The following is a 21,865-nucleotide window of genomic DNA, read 5'->3' as shown; positions in this document are numbered from 1 at the left end:
CCAGGCGCAGCATTCCGCTCTAATCTTAGCTGCATCCGGCACCACCTACAATGCCACCGGAGGCAAATTCAGGGTCAGTGCAGGGAGGCACAAGAAGACAACGCACGACGGAAAAACGATGCTACCAGGTGCCGAACGAACGAACAAAAGTCTGGGGCAATAACTGCACTGCATGATGTAAAGCGCAGTCGAATAACGGGTACCGTGAAGGATGGTCGTACGTATCGCACACTGAGCGATGCGTAGAAAAGGGCCACACGGCTTCGTGTGATAGAGGGCAGGAAGAGGAAGAGGTGCACCAGTTGAGGTACCTCGGCTAGCGCATGCACCTCTGCCAGCCAATGTCAACGAAGACAATCAAGCTAATCGGTGATAGCAGTCAGCGATCTCGCTGATCGAGCTATTGCCACGCCGAGTATGGTCCATTGTATGGTCGAGGTGCAGTGGGAAGCTGCGCGCATAAATACCGTGGCTGGACCAGAAGACAGATAGGAAGCAGGCGGCGCGTCTGCAGACCCCCCCCCCCCCCCCCCCACGGAGTGCAAATCAGTGCGTTTCTAATCAGACCAGCGAAAATACTAAAGTTTTAGATTGCACAATTCGCTGCACAGTAAAATGTTGAAAGTAAAAAGCGTGCTTGACGCGGGCTTGGTATTTAATTTATTTTAATTTAATGATTTAATTTAATTTTTTACATTTTTTCGTGAATGCTGATCCTTTCAAGGGCATTATGTAAAATTTTTAGATCAATCGAAGAAATTCTGACAAAGCTATAGATTTTTGTGAACCGCATTTTATACAAGGCTCAATGCAGCTCGTTACTTTGAAACGCGTTTTCCAACACCAACGTTTGCAAAGTCAGTGCCCATCGTTGGAAAAAAAAAATGATTTTTTTTACACTTTATCAGAACCCTATTGTCCAGGTAGCCCGGTCGAGTTTTTTGATACTTTTTTTAAATTATGTAAAATTTGTTTTTTTTAGGTAGAATCATGAGTGAAGAGAAAGCGATCTCTTTCTTAACTTCTAAAGTCTGCCAAAAATCGAAAAATTGGAAATTCTAAACAAAACTCGACGGGGCTACCTGAATAAACTTATAATCTAACAAAAACATACTGGTTTGTATATTTCTGATCATCCACTACGCAGCTATGACGGGCACCGGAAGAAGTACCTGTTCGAAGACATGTTTTTCTAAATTTGATACCATAGATGAAGTTTTCAATAAATCTTCTCCAAAGTACAACCAACTATTCTTGAATAGTTTTAGTGTAATACGACACTCTTTTGGAAATAAGTTGAATAGTTTTTTTTCACAAAAAATCTTCAATCTTGGCCCCTCCTTAAGGGGGGGCTTTGGTTATTTCGAGTCAAAAACAGGGTTATTTTTGACGATTTTTATTGAAGAAACCATTCAACTTTAATTTTTCAAAATAATCTCATATTAAACTACAACTTTTCAAGAATATTTGATTCTATTTTGGGGGAGATTTGTTCAAAACTACGGTTATGGCATCCAATCTAGAAAGGCTAGTTTGCAAAAATGTACTTTTTGCGGTGCCCATCGTAGCTACGTGCTGGGACATCAGAAATATACAAATATATATTCCTTTGTTAGGTTATAAGTTTATCCAGGTAGCCCCGTCGAGTTTTTGTTAATTTTCCCATTTTTAGATTTTTGGCAGATTTTTGAAGTTGAAAAAGTGATGCTTTTTTCAATGTTGCCTCAAAAAATGAGCTTTACATAATTAAAAAAATTGTCTAAAAAAAAGTATCAACAATTTTAACAAAAACTCGACGGGGCTACCTGGTAAATAATGTACAGATTATGTGTTCAAAATTTCAAATCGATCGGTCCAGTAGTTTTCATGCTACGATGGGCACCGACTTTGAAAACGCAGGTTTTGGGAATCGCGATTCAAAGTTGCGAGATGCTTTGAGCCTTGTATGAAGCTCTGTTTTTCAAAAATCCATATCTTTGTCAGTTTTGCTTCGATTGATCCCAAAGTTTTACACAATACTCTTGAAAGGATAAGCAATCATAAAAAATTGTAAAATGTAAATGCGAAGAATTAAAATAAAATACCGAAGCCCCCCCTTAAGGCATTCTTTCAGCCTTAGGAGCACGGCATTTAGTGGTTTATGGGGATATTTATGTATTTATATATTTATATTATGTAATATATATATTTATATTATTTATACATTTTTTAATGAGTACTGATTTCTTTAAGGATATAGGATTAATCGGTGCAAAACTAACAAAGTTCCGCGTTTCTTACATGGCTCAATGTATCTCGTAGTTGCAGAGCAGTAAGAGTAACATCTTAAACCAGTTGAATGATGCTCGGTGAAAGACGGAAAGAGCATAACAACCAGAGCCATGATCAAATGGCTCGATCGGTGTCTATACCTTGTTCTAATTTTTTCTTCTGTTAATCTACACAAGTGAGCACTGTTTGATCCGAATTAACAATACCCCACCCCCCTAAGTTGTCGCGGTCACAATAATAGATACGCATTGGAACAGTTAGCATTGTCGCTTATGCGATCGGGCGTGGGAACCGCTCGCCCACGAAACGGCCCGCAGTCGTTACAGGACTCCAGATGCGGCGAGCGCGAGGACTTTATCTTTCTTTTCGTTTCTAAACTCGGGAAATCCTCTCGGTATGGCTCATCGAGCCGAACGAGGACAGATCGGGACGAGGGGGAGCGTAGGAAGGAAAACGATGAAAAGCGCATTCCTGATTCTCATAGGACGAAAACGGGACTCGTTCTGAAGAGAGCTGAATACTACCTGCGATAGGATTTTCCGCGGCCCCTTTATGGCGAAACTAAGAAGCGAAGAAGCAAAGTAAAAACGAAGAAAACGTAAGAAACGACGGATTGTGGATAGCAGTAATGAAAGAAAAGAAAATGCGGTGGTGATGCTTAACAGTATTTTTTATTCGAACGCTTGTATGCTTTAGAGCAAGCTTTAGAGCAGACCTGCAACGGAAAGAAAAAAAAGCCAGAATTTATTTGCAAAGTGCTGAGTGTAGCTGAGACTACCGGTGATGATTAAAATGTATGCTGTTAGTTAATAATTGTACTCTACAATTGTACATATACACTCCGTTTCATAATGATAGCTTCACCCTATTTTATCGATTTCGCGCTCAAATAAAGCGTCCCAAAAATAATTTAAATGACTGTATATTCTCCTTTTATCTCTAGAAAACGTATGCAATCTGAATTTTAAAAATATCTCAAAAATTGTGGATGAGAGAGCCAAAACACCAAAAATGAGGTGTTTCATAATGATAGCCTCACTAGGACATATTTAATTTTTACTAACGGAAAACCAAATGATAAATTGCTCTACTAAAAGGATACATCAACTAACCAATAAACCAAAGTTTATTATTGATATTTTGTGATTATTGGACGTGCAGTACTGTTACATGAGTGCAGAATTGTGCAAAATGGTGCATGGTATGGTACAGAGAAGTTTAACCGTATGATAGCAGGCCTGCAACTTATATTAACGATGGATGTCAATAACTACTTGATAGAACCTGAAGAAAACAGGATTTTGAAGCCTTGTGGAAGCCTACAAGCATAGTTCTCAAGGAATAATAGGTTAAAATTGCGGACTGTTTCAAGCTAAACATACGATTACTCGCACTTTTAGAACGATTTGTGCCTGATTTTTATCAAAAAAAAAAAAATTTCATCACACTTCTAACATTATGGAAAGACTATTGGAAACAAAACTGTTTGATCAAAATTGTAACTAAAATTGTCGGACCTGCTTTACCACCACAACTGATAACGCGAAGGAACGAAACAAAGTTATGATGTTCAATTTTTTCGTATGTTTTTCGTTCCGTATCAATTTAGAAAGTCTCAAGAGTGATGAAACATCATTATCCTTGATGTTTCAAATGTTTTATTTCATTTCCGGTAAAATTTCAAGCGGATTACATGATTTACCTTCAGTTGAAATTTTAACGGTTTTCTGCATGTAATATCGCAAGTATTCTGTAGCGATCCTACGATGGATTGGGTGATTCCTTCAAAACTGAATAGAATACTGTAAGATATCATCCTTGATCAACAATTTGAACTGTTAATTGGAGAATTGCAACGTTTTTTCGGCGATTTCTAATTAAAAAACCGCGATGGCCTACGAAAGGAATCCAAACAAGGCGTGGTTTGACCGATTGTAGATCAACCTAATAACCTTCTAGCACTCTATTTGAGCCTTATATCATATAATAAAGGTCTAAACTTGTTAATATCACTACGATTCACCAGATTGAACCATCTTGGGATCATACAGACGCTTAAAGAGTCCATAAGCTATGCACAGAGGTTTCTATCTAAGAAAAACCTGACAAAAATACCGAAAAGTGAACCGAAACTCATCTTTCTGGGATGAAACGATAACAGAAGAAGCACTGATTACTAAAACATCTTGGATTTTGGATGAGATTTGCAAAAATATGCAGATTTATATTTAAAATCCTTAGTGAGGCTATCATTATGAAACACCTCATTTTTGGTGTTTTGGCTCTCTCATCCACAATTTTTGAGATATTTTTAAAATTCAGATTGCATACGTTTTCTAGAGATAAAAGGAGAATATACAGTCATTTAAATTATTTTTGGGACGCTTTATTTGAGCGCGAAATCGATAAAATAGGGTGAAGCTATCATTATGAAACGGAGTGTATATGTACAATTGTAGAGTACAATTATTAACTAACAGCATACATTTTAATCATCACCGGTAGTCTCAGCTACACTCAGCACTTTGCAAATAAATTCTGGCTTTTTTTTCTTTCCGTTGCAGGTCTGCTCTAAAGCTTGCTCTAAAGCATACAAGCGTTCGAATAAAAAATACTGTTAAGCATCACCACCGCATTTTCTTTTCTTTCATTACTGCTATCCACAATCCGTCGTTTCTTACGTTTTCTTCGTTTTTACTTTGCTTCTTCGCTTCTTAGTTTCGCCATAAAGGGGCCGCGGAAAATCCTATCGCAGGTAGTATTCAGCTCTCTTCAGAACGAGTCCCGTTTTCGTCCTATGAGAATCAGGAATGCGCTTTTCATCGTTTTCCTTCCTACGCTCCCCCTCGTCCCGATCTGTCCTCGTTCGGCTCGATGAGCCATACCGAGAGGATTTCCCGAGTTTAGAAACGAAAAGAAAGATAAAGTCCTCGCGCTCGCCGCATCTGGAGTCCTGTAACGACTGCGGGCCGTTTCGTGGGCGAGCGGTTCCCACGCCCGATCGCATAAGCGACAATGCTAACTGTTCCAATGCGTATCTATTATTGTGACCGCGACAACTTAGGGGGGTGGGGTATTGTTAATTCGGATCAAACAGTGCTCACTTGTGTAGATTAACAGAAGAAAAAATTAGAACAAGGTATAGACACCGATCGAGCCATTTGATCATGGCTCTGGTTGTTATGCTCTTTCCGTCTTTCACCGAGCATCATTCAACTGGTTTAAGATGTTACTCTTACTGCTCTGCAACTACGAGATACATTGAGCCATGTAAGAAACGCGGAACTTTGTTAGTTTTGCACCGATTAATCCTATATCCTTAAAGAAATCAGTACTCATTAAAAAATGTATAAATAATATAAATATATATATTACATAATATAAATATATAAATACATAAATATCCCCATAAACCACTAAATGCCGTGCTCCTAAGGCTGAAAGAATGCCTTAAGGGGGGGCTTCGGTATTTTATTTTAATTCTTCGCATTTACATTTTACAATTTTTTATGATTGCTTATCCTTTCAAGAGTATTGTGTAAAACTTTGGGATCAATCGAAGCAAAACTGACAAAGATATGGATTTTTGAAAAACAGAGCTTCATACAAGGCTCAAAGCATCTCGCAACTTTGAATCGCGATTCCCAAAACCTGCGTTTTCAAAGTCGGTGCCCATCGTAGCATGAAAACTACTGGACCGATCGATTTGAAATTTTGAACACATAATCTGTACATTATTTACCAGGTAGCCCCGTCGAGTTTTTGTTAAAATTGTTGATACTTTTTTTTAGACAATTTTTTTAATTATGTAAAGCTCATTTTTTGAGGCAACATTGAAAAAAGCATCACTTTTTCAACTTCAAAAATCTGCCAAAAATCTAAAAATGGGAAAATTAACAAAAACTCGACGGGGCTACCTGGATAAACTTATAACCTAACAAAGGAATATATATTTGTATATTTCTGATGTCCCAGCACGTAGCTACGATGGGCACCGCAAAAAGTACATTTTTGCAAACTAGCCTTTCTAGATTGGATGCCATAACCGTAGTTTTGAACAAATCTCCCCCAAAATAGAATCAAATATTCTTGAAAAGTTGTAGTTTAATATGAGATTATTTTGAAAAATTAAAGTTGAATGGTTTCTTCAATAAAAATCGTCAAAAATAACCCTGTTTTTGACTCGAAATAACCAAAGCCCCCCCTTAAGGAGGGGCCAAGATTGAAGATTTTTTGTGAAAAAAAACTATTCAACTTATTTCCAAAAGAGTGTCGTATTACACTAAAACTATTCAAGAATAGTTGGTTGTACTTTGGAGAAGATTTATTGAAAACTTCATCTATGGTATCAAATTTAGAAAAACATGTCTTCGAACAGGTACTTCTTCCGGTGCCCGTCATAGCTGCGTAGTGGATGATCAGAAATATACAAACCAGTATGTTTTTGTTAGATTATAAGTTTATTCAGGTAGCCCCGTCGAGTTTTGTTTAGAATTTCCAATTTTTCGATTTTTGGCAGATTTTAGAAGTTAAGAAAGAGATCGCTTTCTCTTCACTCATGATTCTACCTAAAAAAAACAAATTTTACATAATTTAAAAAAAGTATCAAAAAACTCGACCGGGCTACCTGGACAATAGGGTTCTGATAAAGTGTAAAAAAAATCATTTTTTTTTTCCAACGATGGGCACTGACTTTGCAAACGTTGGTGTTGGAAAACGCGTTTCAAAGTAACGAGCTGCATTGAGCCTTGTATAAAATGCGGTTCACAAAAATCTATAGCTTTGTCAGAATTTCTTCGATTGATCTAAAAATTTTACATAATGCCCTTGAAAGGATCAGCATTCACGAAAAAATGTAAAAAATTAAATTAAATCATTAAATTAAAATAAATTAAATACCAAGCCCGCGTCAAGCACGCTTTTTACTTTCAACATTTTACTGTGCAGCGAATTGTGCAATCTAAAACTTTAGTATTTTCGCTGGTCTGATTAGAAACGCACTGATTTGCACTCCGTGGGGGGGGGGGGGGTCTGCAGACGCGCCGCCTGCTTCCTATCTGTCTTCTGGTCCAGCCACGGTATTTATGCGCGCAGCTTCCCACTGCACCTCGACCATACAATGGACCATACTCGGCGTGGCAATAGCTCGATCAGCGAGATCGCTGACTGCTATCACCGATTAGCTTGATTGTCTTCGTTGACATTGGCTGGCAGAGGTGCATGCGCTAGCCGAGGTACCTCAACTGGTGCACCTCTTCCTCTTCCTGCCCTCTATCACACGAAGCCGTGTGGCCCTTTTCTACGCATCGCTCAGTGTGCGATACGTACGACCATCCTTCACGGTACCCGTTATTCGACTGCGCTTTACATCATGCAGTGCAGTTATTGCCCCAGACTTTTGTTCGTTCGTTCGGCACCTGGTAGCATCGTTTTTCCGTCGTGCGTTGTCTTCTTGTGCCTCCCTGCACTGACCCTGAATTTGCCTCCGGTGGCATTGTAGGTGGTGCCGGATGCAGCTAAGATTAGAGCGGAATGCTGCGCCTGGCGATGTGTTGAAGTGTTTGGTGAATCGATTCAACAGCAAGTCCGACTCCTGCTGCTGCTGTCGATTGTCATTTGGCAAGCCTGCCGCTACCGTAGCACGGTTGGCTGATCCATTGACTATACTTTCAGCCTTAGCTTGCGCTGGAGCACCATGCTTCTGTACGAGTACGATAACCGCTCAAAAGGGCTCCAATTGACTACATGCGTCTCCTCTGTCGGTGATCTGCACACTCGAGATCAAAAACGCTACTTCCGGCGCCAGCACGGTACCCTTCTTCCCCTCGAAGATGCCCTTACGATCCTTCAGTAACATTTCGGCGGGATCTTTCTGGTCGTTCTTCAAAATAGACTGTCTCTGACCGAAAGACTCTTCAAATGTCGCCACGCGTCCTTCTTCCTTCGCTGGTGCAGCGTATTTCTTATGCGTTACGCTCGCTACCATACATTACTACCGGTGGTGGTTCCTCCTTTCATTCGCTTAGAACATTGCTGGTGACGATGCGGATGTTTTCCTCTACTCGGTGCAGTCCCCTTGGTGTTTAGCGAACGCACATGTCGCACTTCCCGTTATTGATCGGATCGGGCAGCGTGGCTAGCCTAGTCAGCTTCGTTTTCGGCTCACTACGCACCTACAGATCCTCGTACAAGCATCCCTAGGGACGATGCACTTGTGAGGAAAGGTGCAACGTATTGAATCGTTGCCGCTGGTTCTGCGGTTGATCACTTACATCGGTCTCGTGGCGATCCTTACTGCTTTTCGAAAGTACCTTCGATAACTGCAGCCTCTTTCCTCTTCTGTAGAGAGTATCACACTGTCACTTTAGTTAACATCCCTCGCTATCGTCTCCTTAATGAGACATTATCGCGTTGAAGACTGCATAAGATACATGGATATACATAATCCTGTTGGACAATTCCATTTTTCGGTTAAATTTCATCTTGATCCGTGATGATATTAATTCTCTCCCTCCGAAAATTATTCTTAGCATTCCATCACACTCGAATAAGAGAATGTGAAAATGAAATGCGGTAATTGTCGTAAACATCTCTTTTAATTGGCATATTATTAACCGTAAATGGCTTCGCTTCTGTTTCATTTGCATTTGCAATGTTCTAAACATGTTCGACAAACGTATCATGTAATGAAACATTTGTCGCAAACGCACTTTAAACGCAATAAACAATGATCTGGATTGCAAAATACATCTTCATAAATGATTCACCACGGTCCGTTTGACCTGTATGAATCGATCTGCTACAACTGTGTACATGAGTGTCATTGAGTTACCCGAGTGCTCACTCGTGAGAGGGGGTGCTAATAGTGGGTTTTTACCAACTTTTTAAGCTAGGTATGCATAGGTTTTTTTAAGAAAAAAAATCACCATCATGTTTGCCGTCATCAACTTCATCATATCATCATCATCATTCATCATCATCATCACCTTACGGCGCTTTTTACGGCGTAAGAAAACTTAAAAACTTTTTAAGCTAGGTATGCATAGGTTGCCGTCATCAACTTCATCATATCATCATCATCATTCATCATCATCATCACCTTATGGCACTTTTTACAGCGTGAGAAAGCTTAAAAACTTTTTAAGCTAGGTTTGCATAGGTTTTTTTGAGAAAAAAAAAATCACCATCATGTTCCCCGTCATCAACTTCATCTTATATCGTGTTGATGATGATCATCATTCATCATCATCACTACGTTATGGCACTTTTTAGAGCGTGAGAAAACTTAAAAACTTTTTAAGCTAGGTTTGCATAGGTTTTTTTGAGAAAAAAAAAATCACCATCATGTTCGCCGTCATCAACTTCATCTTATATCGTGTTGATGATCATCATCATTCATCATCATCACTACGTTATGGCACTTTTTAGAGCTTTTTACAGCAAAATCATCATCATCATCATCATCCATCATCATCCACCATCATCATCGTCATCCCCGCATCATATGCAGTGCTCAGAAGCATCGTGCGATGGCCCGTTTGGGCGCAATGCCGCGTTTCACGGAGCGTTACGCGAGCTAAAATTTGTATATAGACTAGCTAAACGGCCCGGTTACAGAGCTACGCAACATGACCATGCTTTTCTGCTTTATTGTAAATGCGCGTTTTTCAAAGTGAACTTATAAAGCTAAACGGCCCGGTTACAGAATATTTCAATATTTTGCCCGGTTTTTTAAATATTTTTGTTTTGCTTACTATGCGCCCTTCCATGTCATTCCATGCCCTTTCATGCCATTCCATGCCCTTCCATGCCCTTCCATGCCATTCTAGCACTCTCCATTTTTTCCAGTTTTTAATTTGGTTTCTTAAATATGGGAAGCTCCATTGCGAAATTTTCGTCACTTGTGATGCAAGACTTGTGTAACTTTTATCGGTTCACCGGGATGCTGGAGAGATCAACCATTTCCAGGTTCCCTTTTGTCAGTGACTTGCCAGACCATAGTCCGACTAACCGATGCCAGATCGATCAGCGCTTGATCATCCGCCTGTCATCTACCATGTGCAGGTCCATCATGTTCAGGCCATGTCCTGCCATGTCCAGGTCCAGGTGTGATTTCAGTTCCACCAAGGAAATGAGACCCGCCACTTTCCTCTGCATACCTCACGTTGCATAGCCTTCGTTTCGCTATGACAAAATCTGGCACGATGCGTTGCAAGGAGCGATCCTATTTTGATCAGGCATAGATACAGTCGGACAGTTAACCATCTCTCTAACTGCGGATTCATTCTGGCGCATGCAGCGAGGCCAGCGAGTGTTTGCCTGTCCCATTTTGCATCGGCAACCGTGACGCGGTGAGCGGCTTAACGCAGCGATCATATGCTACGATGTCCTGGAACGCAAGCGTGGATGACTTATCAGGCTACAGATTATTGGACTTGCCAGAACACATTCAATCATTTCAGAGATTGAAAACCAGGACAGCGGCGTCCGTTGAGTCGAATCTAACTTCATTTCGAGGGGGAAAATAGCATAAGATTTGTTTAACTGCAGGTTTTTTGCCAATCTCATAATATGCAATTCATCTATCAGTAAAATAGTTTTTTAAATCCATTTTCGCGCAGCAGATTTGTTTCTCGCTCGCGTTTACGTCTGCGGTATGTTGCATCCCTCTCGGGTGGCGGAATTTACTAAAATATGTATATGGACTAGCTAAACGGCCCGGTTACAGAGCTACGCAACATGACCATGCTTTTCTGCTTTATTGTAAATGCGCGTTTTTCAAAGTGAACTTATAAAGCTAAACGACCCGGTTAAAGAAAATTTCAATATTTTGCCCGGTTTTTTAAATGTTTTTCTTTTGCTTAATATGCGCCCTTCCATGTCATTCCATGCCCTTCCATGTCCTTCCATGCCCTTCCATGCCATTCTAGCACTTTCCATGTTTTCCAGTTTTTAATTTGGTTTCTTAAATCAAGATCAGACAGTATGGGAAGCGCCATTGCGGAATGTTTCGTCACTTGTGATGCAAGACTTGTGTAACTTTTATCGGTTCACCGGGATGCTGGAGAGATCAACGATTTCCAGGTTCCCTTTTGTTAGTGACTTGCCAGGCCGTTGTCCTACTAACCGATGCCAGATCGATCAGCGCTTGATCATCCGCCTGTCATCTACCATGTCCAGGTCCATCATGTTCAGGCCATGTCCTGCCATGTCCAGGTCCAGGTGTGATTTCAGTTCCATCAGGAAATGCGACTCACTACTTTCCCAGTCCCGGTTGCATAGCCTTCGTTTCGCTATGATAAGAATAGAAAATCTGGTACGATGTGTTGCAATGAGCGATCCCATTCGGATTCATCATACGGTTGGGTGCTACTTGCTGTGAGGTTAAACTCAAAAACCACTAACAGCGCATGTCATTTGCTGACCATTTTCAGGTTCTGGTGGCCGCTCCTCCATGGTGCCATTGATAGCGATTAAGCCACCATTTTCCGGTGACTTACCAGGCCACCTGTAGGCTGCACTTCGATTGGCAAGGGCGATCTCAAGCAAGAACAGCTTCTACCATGTCCAGGTGTGATTTCAGGTCCATCAAGGAAATCAATCCCGCCACTTTCCTCTGCACACCTCACGTTGCATAGCCTTCGTTTCACTATGACAAAATCTGGCACGATGCGTTGCAAGGAGCGATCCTATTTTGATCAGGCATAGATACAGTCGGACAGTTAACCATCTCTCTAACCGCGGATTCATTCTGGCGCATGCAGCGAGGCCAGCGAGTGTTTACCTGTCCCATTTTGCATCGGCAACCGTGACGCGGTGAGCAGCTTAACGCAGTGATCATATGCTACGATGTCCTGGAACGCAAGCGTGGATGACTTATCAGGCTACAGATTATTGGACTTGCCAGAACACATTCAATCATTTTAGAGATTGAAAACCAGGACAGCGGCGTCCGTTGAGTCGAATCTAGCTTCATTTCGAGGGGGAAAATAGCATAAGATTTGTTTAACTGCAGGTTTTTTGCCAATCTCATAATATGCAATTCATCTATCAGTAAAATAGTTTTTTAAATCCATTTTCGCGCAGCAGATTTGTTTCTCGCTCGCGTTTACGTCTGCGGTATGTTGCATCCCTCTCGGGTGGCGGAATTTACTAAAATATGTATATGGATCATCATCACCATCGATCGATTTCATCATCATCATTGCATTACTCTCAGCGTGAGGTTTAGCGTGAGGTTTTAGCGCAGAATCCTTAGAAACTTTTTAAGCTAGGTTTGCATAGGTTTTCTAGACCAAAAAAATCACCATCATGTTCCCCGTCATCAACTTCATCATATATCGTTTTGATGATCATCATCATTCATCATCATCACCATCTTATGGGACTTTTTACAGCGTGAGAAAGCTTAAAAACTTTTTAAGCTAGATTTGCATAGGTTTTTTAGAGAAAAAAAAATCACCATCATGTTCACCGTCATCAACTTCATCTTATATCGTGTTGATGATAATCATCATTCATCATCATCACCACGTTATGGCACTTTTTAGAGCGTGAGAAAGCTTAAAAACTTTTTAACATAGGTTTGCATAAGTTTTTTTGAGAAAAAAAAATCACCATCATGTTTACCGTCATCAACTTCATCTTATATCGTGTTGATGATGATCATCATTCATCATCATCATCACCTTATGGCACTTTTTACAGCGTGAGAAAGCTTAAAAACTTTTTAAGCTAGGTTTGCATAGGTTTTTTTAAGAAAAAAAAATCACCATCATGTTCCCCGTCATCAACTTCATCTTATATCGTGTTGATGATGATCATCATTCATCATCATCACTACGTTATGGCACTTTTTAGAGCGTGAGAAAACGTAAAACCTTTTTAAGCTAGGTTTGCATAGGTTTTTTTGAGAAAAAAAAATCACCATCATGTTCACCGTCATCAACTTCATCTTATATCGTGTTGATGATCATCATCATTCATCATCATCACCACGTTATGGCACTTTTTAGAGCGTGAGAAAACGTAAAAACTTTTTAAGCTAGGTTTGCATAGGTTTTTTTGAGAAAAAAAATCACCATATCGTGTTGATGATAATCATCATTCATCATCATCACCACCTGAGAGCACTTTTAAATTTAAGCATTTTAGCGTTATGCAGCAAAATCATCATCATCATCATCATCCACCATCATCATCGTCATCCCCGTCACCAGACGCATCATATGCAGTGCTCAGTAGCATCGTGCGATGACCCGTTTGGGCGCAATGCCGCGTTACACGGAGCGTTACGCGAGCTAAAATTTGTATATAGATTTGATCTACACTGCGTTCATGGGATCCAATCTAGAAAGGCAAGTTGCAAAAATGTAGCCACGTGCGGGCTCATCAGAAATATACAAATAAATATTCTTTTCCAAAAAGTTTTTAAGTTTTCTTACGCCGTAAAAAGCGCCGTAAGGTGGCGATGATGATGAATGATGATCATCATCAAATCGATAGATGATGGAGTTGATGATGGCGATCATGATGGTGGTTTTTTTCTTACAAAAACCTATGCAAACCTAGCTTAAAAAATTTCTAAGGATTCTCAGGATAAGGATTCGTGATGATAATCTATATACAAATTTTAGTAAATTCTCCCTCCCGAGCGGGATGCAACATGCCGCAGACGTAAGCGCGAGTGAGAAAACAAATTCCGCGTTTTCCGCCACCCGACAGAGATGCAACATGCCGCAGCCGTAAGTGCGAGCGAGAAAACAAATTCCGCGTTTTCTGCCACCTCGAGAATCGAGAGAGGAGAGCGCTCGCCAGTGCGAAGTGCGCGAGAGAGAAACGCGCCGCTCCAGAGAGAAACGCGCTGTGGAGAAATCGCGCGGGCATCCTTGATTTTCTGCGCAATGGGGAACGGAAAAATGCATCGATTTGCCCGAAAATGGATTTAAAAAACTATTTTACTGATAGACACGAAATACACTATATGAGATTGGAAAAAATAACTCCAGTTAAACCAATCTTGAGACATGTTGCCATGATCGTACTTCCCTAGCTTCCTCTTACCCCTTCCGGTTCCAGCATGCGCCAGAATGAAGTCGCGTTTAGCGGAAAGGAATACTGTCTGACTGTCTCTATGCCTGATGATTTGTCCACTGTTATGATGATTAGTCACCTATCATTAGGCAGCCACCACTCTTAAGAATAATCAAAATGGGATCGTTCCTTGCATTATATCGTGCCAGATGTTATCATAGCGAAACGAAGGCTATGCAACCTGGGCTGTGGAGAGGTAAGTGGCGGGTCTCATTTCCTTGGTGGACCTGAAATCACCTGGACCTGGACCTGGTAGAAGCTGTTCTTGCTTGAGATCGTCTTTGGCAATCGAAGTGCAGCCTACAGGTGGCCTGGCAAGTCACCGGAAAATGGTGGCTTAATCGCTATCAATGGCACCGTGGAGGAGCGGCCACCAGAACTTGGAAATGCTCCGCAAATGACATGCGCTGTTAGTGGTTTTTGAGTTTAACCTCACAGCAAGTAGCACCCAACCTTATGATGAATCCGAATGGGATCGCTCCTTGCAACACATCGTGCCAGATTTTGTCATAGCGAAACGAAGGCTATGCAACCGGGGCTGTGGAGAGGTAAGTGGCGGGTCTCATTTCCTTGGTGGACCTGAAATCACCTGGACCTGGACCTGGTAGAAGCTGTTCTTGCTTGAGATCGTCCTTGGCAATCGAAGTGCAGCCTACAGGTGGCCTGGCAAGTCACCGGAAAATGGTGGCTTAATCGCTATCAATGGCACCGTGGAGGAGCGGCCACCAGAACTTGGAAATGCTCCGCAAATGACATGCGCTGTTAGTGGTTTTTGAGTTTAACCTCACAGCAAGTAGCACCCAACCTTATGATGGATCCGAATGGGATCGCTCATTGCAACACATCGTACCAGATTTTCTATTCTTATCATAGCGAAACGAAGGCTATGCAACCGGGACTGGGAAAGTAGTGAGTCGCATTTCCTGATGGACCTGAAATCACACCTGGGCCTGGACATGGCAGGACATGGCCTGAGCATTATGGACCTGGACCTGGTAGATGACAGGCGGATGATCAAGCGCTGATCGATCTGGCATCGGTTAGTCGGACTATGGTCTGGCAAGTCACTGACAAAAGGGAACCTGGAAATGGTTGATCTCTCCAGCATCCCGGTGAACCGATAAAAGTTACACAAGTCTTGCATCACAAGTGACGAAAATTTCGCAATGGAGCTTCCCATATTTAAGAAACCAAATTAAAAACTGGAAATCATGGAGAGTGCTAGAATGGCATGGAAGGGCATGGAATGGCATGAAAGGGCATGGAATGACATGGAAGGGCGCATAGTAAGCAAAACAAAAATATTTAAAAAACCGGGCAAAATATTGAAATATTCTGTAACCGGGTCGTTTAGCTTTATAAGTTCACTTTGAAAAACGCGCATTTACAATAAAGCAGAAAAGCATGGTCATGTTGCGTAGCCCTGTAACCGGGCCGTTTAGCTAGTCAACATTCAAATAAGAGGAATGCTGTCACATCAGAATTTGAGCAGATTATGCGCGTACAGAACCATCAAACGATTCAAATATAGTGATATGGTTGTCCCCAAATAGAAACCGGTGAAAAACCGGACTGTACGAACTCTAACGACAATTAATGCGGTGATCGAGCGCATACGACGAAATCCGGAACAATCGGAGAGAAAAATGGCGCATGGCATGAAAATGAGTCACACCTGCATGCAAAACACTATAAAAAATACCTTAGGTATAGTCCTTTCAAAAAGCAGAGGATTCATGGGTTATCTTTCAAAAACGTCGCCGATAAATTTGCGAGATCTCGGATGCTGCTGAAAACGCACGCTGCTCACAACATATTTTTTCCAGACGGGAACAAAATACTTTGAAGGCATCTTTGAACAAGCAAAATGATTGCGTGCATAGTGTATCTTTTCGCGGTATTCCAACCGATAAAAATGGTGCGGAGCGATATCAAAATGGCTCATATGTGACGGTATGGAGCGTCATATTTAAAGATAGAAAATTCCCACTGTTATTTATTGATAAAGTCGTAAAAATCCACTAAAATATTATTTGGAGTTCGTTCTCAAGCTCCATTAGATTCCTTGTGCGTAGAAAATATAAGGAAAATAGATTTTTGTTTCCAACAGTCTTCAACACCTGCGCATAAGGCACTGACTGTTCAGACATGGTGAGCGCAAAATTTGCCATGCTTTGAAAGCTCTTCGGAATGGCACGTATCGTTTTCAGATTTAAACCCACTCGATATCTAAGTATGGGGATACTTGCTAGGGAAGCTGGTTAACACAAAGAATATGACTTTAATACGTTAAAAAAACGTTTTGTAAAAATTTGACACAAAATGCCGAAGGAAGACGTCCGTGCGGCTGGCAAAAGTTTTGGAAAGCGATTAGGGGCTGTAATAAAAAACAAATGCGAAAGAATTGAAATGAATCAATCAAATTGAAACTATAGCGATAGGACATTGTGTTAAAAATGAGAAATACGTGAAAAATCATATAGTTTCCATTTATCGCCACTATGATTTTCAGCTTCTCCGGGCACCGCACGGGTAGGCATCGCACTATGGGATTTCTTTGGCTGCCACGTACAGCTCCTTGAAGCATTCCGAGTTGCTGCGCTTGAACGTCGATCTCGCAACACTACGGTCTTCTTCCGTTTTTGTCCTTTGAGCCAGTCTCCAGGCTCTCAGACAAGCGCGGCGAAGGAAGTTTAGCATCTCTTTCCACCAGTACGTTGGCCTATGACACTCTCGTTCACACCTGCTTTCTGTCGATCTTCGATCTGTCGGGGCCTTTGCAGTTCCTCGACAGGTGACCAAGCTCCAAGCACTTCTATTCTAATTTTTTCGAGGGATATTTTGTGGAGCTCAGCTCGATTCGCGGAGCCACTCACATTGGGCAGACCGACCATCATAGATTGATCGAGCCTTTCGCCAATAGCCTTCAGTGCTTCCGCCAACGCTTTCTTGGCCACCTCAACCCTCGCCTCCAGCTCTCTCTCTATTGCTTTACATTTTTTACAATTTTTGCAATTTTATGATTGCTTATCCTTTCAAGAGTATTGTGTGAAATTTTTGGATCAATCGAAGCAAAACTGACAAAGATATTGATTTTTGAAAAACAATTTTTTCCCAAAACCTACGTTTTCAAAGTCGATTTCCATCGTAGCAAAAAACTGCTGGACCGATCGATTTGATATTTTGAACACCCAATAAGATCAGAAAAAAACTAAGACAGATAACGTTTGCATTAAAAAAAGAGACAAAATTTGAATGATGATAAGAAAAAAAACTAAGACAGTTAATTGCGATCTTTTTTTTTTTCTGATGCTGGGCGGGAAACCTTCATAGGCACCGTTAGGAGGGCGAGAGCTCCTAACCGGTAGTGTGGGATTTCCGGACTCTGAGGAGTCCGGACCTACCCACTAAAACCCTTCCTGCCAATGCCTTGAGTCCCCTTCGGATCACCTATTCGGTATTACCTTCGAAGGGGAGGCTGGACATGGAAGTCCCACTCGTACCCACGCTCGCTAAAAACCGCGCTCACGACTTGGCCAGCCTACCCGTTGGAGGGTTGCTGGTGCCGTGGTTCACTCCTTTGCTCCACCTGCCACTCTGAGCAAGCGCGTGTCATCGTTGATTTAGCAAACCCACTGACTGCATCAAATGCAGCAGGGGTTGCGCACATTAGCGACACCACGTTTTCAGCTGTCGCATCTGTGCCTAGCACGAGGTTCATGCGCCTCCTTTCCTCCTCGAACCTCGGACAAGACACTAGAACATGCTCGGGCGAATCTTCTATCTCCTTACAAGCGGTGCAGTGTGGTGACGAGGCTCGCCCTATCCGGTTGAGATACTTTCTGAAGTACCCGTGCCCGGAAAGAAGCTGAGTTAGGTGATAGTTAACTTCACCGTATCCTCTAGCCACCCATAGCTCTATATTGGGGATGAGACGGTGTGTCCATCTACCATTTGTTTCCCTGTCTCAGTCCCGCTGCCAGATAGCTAAGGACCGGCGCCTTGCTTCCGAGCGAATGCCCGGAACACCGCGCCTGGCATAGCACTGACTGTCTTCCCTTAATAGGGTTGTGATGGGCATAATAGATGCTATCACCGACTGCTGCTGTAGAGATCGTACGGAAAGCGCACGTAATTCTCATGGCTGCCAGGCGGTGAACCCTGTCGAGAACTTCGCAGTTTTTCCCGACCCTCAGTGCTACATCCCATGCCGGGGACGCGTACCGTAGTATCGACGTGGCTACTGAAGCAAGTATGCGCTTCTTTGAGCTACTGAGCGACCCACTCCTACGCATCATGCCCCCCAGAGCATCAAGTGCGCTCTTCGCCTTGCTAGCTGCTGCTCCATGCTCCACGTGGCTACTGAAGGTGAGCCTATCGTCCAACATCACTCCGAGGTACCTTATGGTTCTCTTAGACCGTACCACTAGGTCACCGATCTTAACCGATGCCTTTTGGACGGGATTACCAATAAGTATAATCTCAGTTTTGTGATGAGCCACGACCAGGCCGCGGCCCCTCATCCACGATTCCACCACCTCTACCGACCGTTCCGTGTTAATTTCTACTTCCCTCAAGGACTGCCCGCAGACCGTCAGGACCATATCATCGGCAAAGCCGACGACCAAAGTCCCAACAGGCAGCCTCAGCCGCAGGGCCCCGTCGAACATCACGCTCCAGAGTGTAGGCCCCAGAACGGAGCCCTGTGGGACACCTGCCGTAAGAGGCACTTCCTGTTGACCTGAGTCGGTTTCGTAAATTAGGACACGGTTCTCGAAGTAGCTTTGGAGCATGAGGCACAGGTACTTAGGTAACCGCATGCTGTGCAGCGACCTAGCGATCGCCAGCCAGCTAGCGTTATTGAACGCGTTCTTGACATCTATTGTGACAATCGCACAGTATCTATCCCCTCCTCTATCCCTGGCAGTCTCCACCACCTTACGAATAGCATCAGTCGTAGACCTCCCTGTATGGAAGCCGTACTGCCTATCCGATAGCCCACAAGCTCCCTCGGTGTGCGGCGTCAGTCTGTTGAGAATGAGCCGCTCGAGGAGTTTACCCATGGAGTCCAGTAGACAGATCGGCCTGTAAGCTGAAGCGTCTCCTGCGTTTTTGCCGGGCTTTGGCAGCAACAGTAACTTCTGTCTCTTCCAGCATACTGGAAAGACGCTGTCGTCCAAACATTTCTGCATCGCCCTTCTGAACATGTCGGGACATGTTTGTAATGCAGACTGTAGGGCAATGTTTGGGATACCATCCGGTCCCGGGGCTTTGTTTGCAAATATACGCCTTGCAGCTGCCTGTAACTCCTCAAGCACCTCCCTCCCTGGGGCAACTCTCTTATCCTGGCCTCGGATAACCTCGTACGGGGTAGCTGGCCAGTCGCATCGTGGACGGTTGGAAAATAAATCCGCCACAATAACTCGGAGCCGCTCTGGGCATAATTGCGATCTGTAAACCGCATTTGGAAGGTAATTTTATCAGTTTAGTCGCTAAAAAAATTTAAACCTCTATCAGTGGAACTTTAAAAGTGATGACGAAAATAGGGAAGCTATTCCGTTCTGACATTTGCGCAATTTAAAGAAAGGTAGTCCGCCGCGTCGGAAATGGGCATTATATGGAACTTTGTAGATGCCGAGGACTTCTGTTTCGGCATCCACACCATCTTGGCACTAATGGAAAATAATTAGAGCATCGAGAGATGGCTCGGTTCCGTATGGCAGACGCTCTGAGCGCCAAGAAGCTCCAAAGGATGCTGAAGAAGAAGAGCGACAGAAAAATGGCTACACCGCTGCGTGCGATTGTCCGGTAGGTCGGTACAACTAACCAAAAAATGCAGAAGTACCTGACGAACATAGACATACATGTCAGGAAGCGGGAATACCGTTCCCTGGCGGGATCTGACCGGATCTGGTACTCGAAGCGATCGATAGAAGAGATGGAGTGGTTAATATCGATATGATACCCAAGTCCTTGAACCCGCCCAACGTCCACCAACTGCATCCCATCGAAAAATTCGGTCCATACCTATATCGTAGCATCTACTGCAACAACTGTGTCGTGAAAACGGAGAAGGAATTGATCGAAAAAGCACAGAAATACCTGAAAAACAAGTGTGCAAACACGTTTTCAACCTTCATGTCGAAAAATCCAGCTAACTACCGGAAGGGTGCTCGGATTGGCGCAATCAAAATTTTGTGTAAAAGGTGATAAAATTACCTTCCAATGCAAATGCAGTTTATAGATCTCAATTATCAGTCTTAGTTTTTTACTTATCATCATTCAAATTTTGTCTCCTTTTTTTAATGCAAACGTTATTTGCCAGGTAACCCGGTCGAGTTTTTATGAAAATGATAAATCGTTCTCTCCCTCCGTGTACCTGGAGAGCCGGTTCAGGATGACTTTCTTCACCGTGCCCACAGTGCTTGCCCACCGTGTCCATCAGCAGGTTCTGCAGCACGACACGGAACATATCGGAAGCTTCTCGGATCGCGGTTTCAAGCGCGGATTCGGAAGCTCGGCCTAGGTGCCTTGTTCGTTGGTAGCTTCTTCCTGATGTTCATTATCTCCTCGTTTGAAATTAGGATATCAGCTGGACTACTTCGTTGTCCGCATATGGAGTGATTGGCCACGCAGGAAAAGCTTCGCCACTATGACTTTCAGCTTCTCCGGGCACCGCACGGGTAGACATCGCTCTATGGGATTTCTTTGGCTGCCACGTATAGCTCCTTGAAGCATTCCGAGTTGCTGCGCTTGAACGTCGATCTCGCAACACTACGGTCTTCTTCCGTGTTTGTCCTTTGAGCCAGTCTCCAGGCTCTCAGACAAGCGCGGCGAAGGAAGTTTAGCATCTCTTTCCACCAGTACGTTGGCCTATGACACTCTCGTTCACACCTGCTTTCTGTCGATCTTCGATCTGTCGGGGCCTTTGCAGTTCCTCGACAGGTGACCAAGCTCCAAGCACTTCTATTCTATTTTTTTCGAGGGACACTTTTTGGAGCTCAGCTCGATTCGCGGAGCCACTCACTTGGGCAGACCGACCATCATACAGGGTGGCAACGTGAAAGTGACACACTTATTCCAGGGCCCCCTGTACTAATTCGGACAGCTATAATTCAGATCTTGGTTTACAGTTTGAAAAAGCAGTATATTTACTACTGGGTTTGAGTGTTGTTCACCCAAAAATTGTTATGGATTCTTGTAGCGAACAAATCAGAATGTTGTATCTTCAAAACCTCACCAACATTCAAATAAGAGGAATGCTGTCACATCAGAATTTGAGCAGATTATGGGCGTACAGAACCATCAAACGATTCAAATATAGTGATATGGTTGTCCCCAAATAGAAACCGGTGAAAAACCGGACTGTACGAACTCTAACGATAATTAATGCGGTGATCGAGCGCATACGACGAAATCCGGAACAATCGGAGAGAAAAATGGCGCATGGCATGAAAATGAGTCACACCTGCATGCAAAACACTATAAAAAATACCTTAGG

The sequence above is a fragment of the Anopheles darlingi genome, chromosome 2, assembly GCF_943734745.1.
Source record: "Anopheles darlingi chromosome 2, idAnoDarlMG_H_01, whole genome shotgun sequence".
NCBI lineage: Eukaryota > Metazoa > Arthropoda > Insecta > Diptera > Culicidae > Anopheles > Anopheles darlingi.
The sequence above is the reverse complement of the archived record's forward strand: the minus strand, read 5'-3'. Positions refer to the sequence as shown.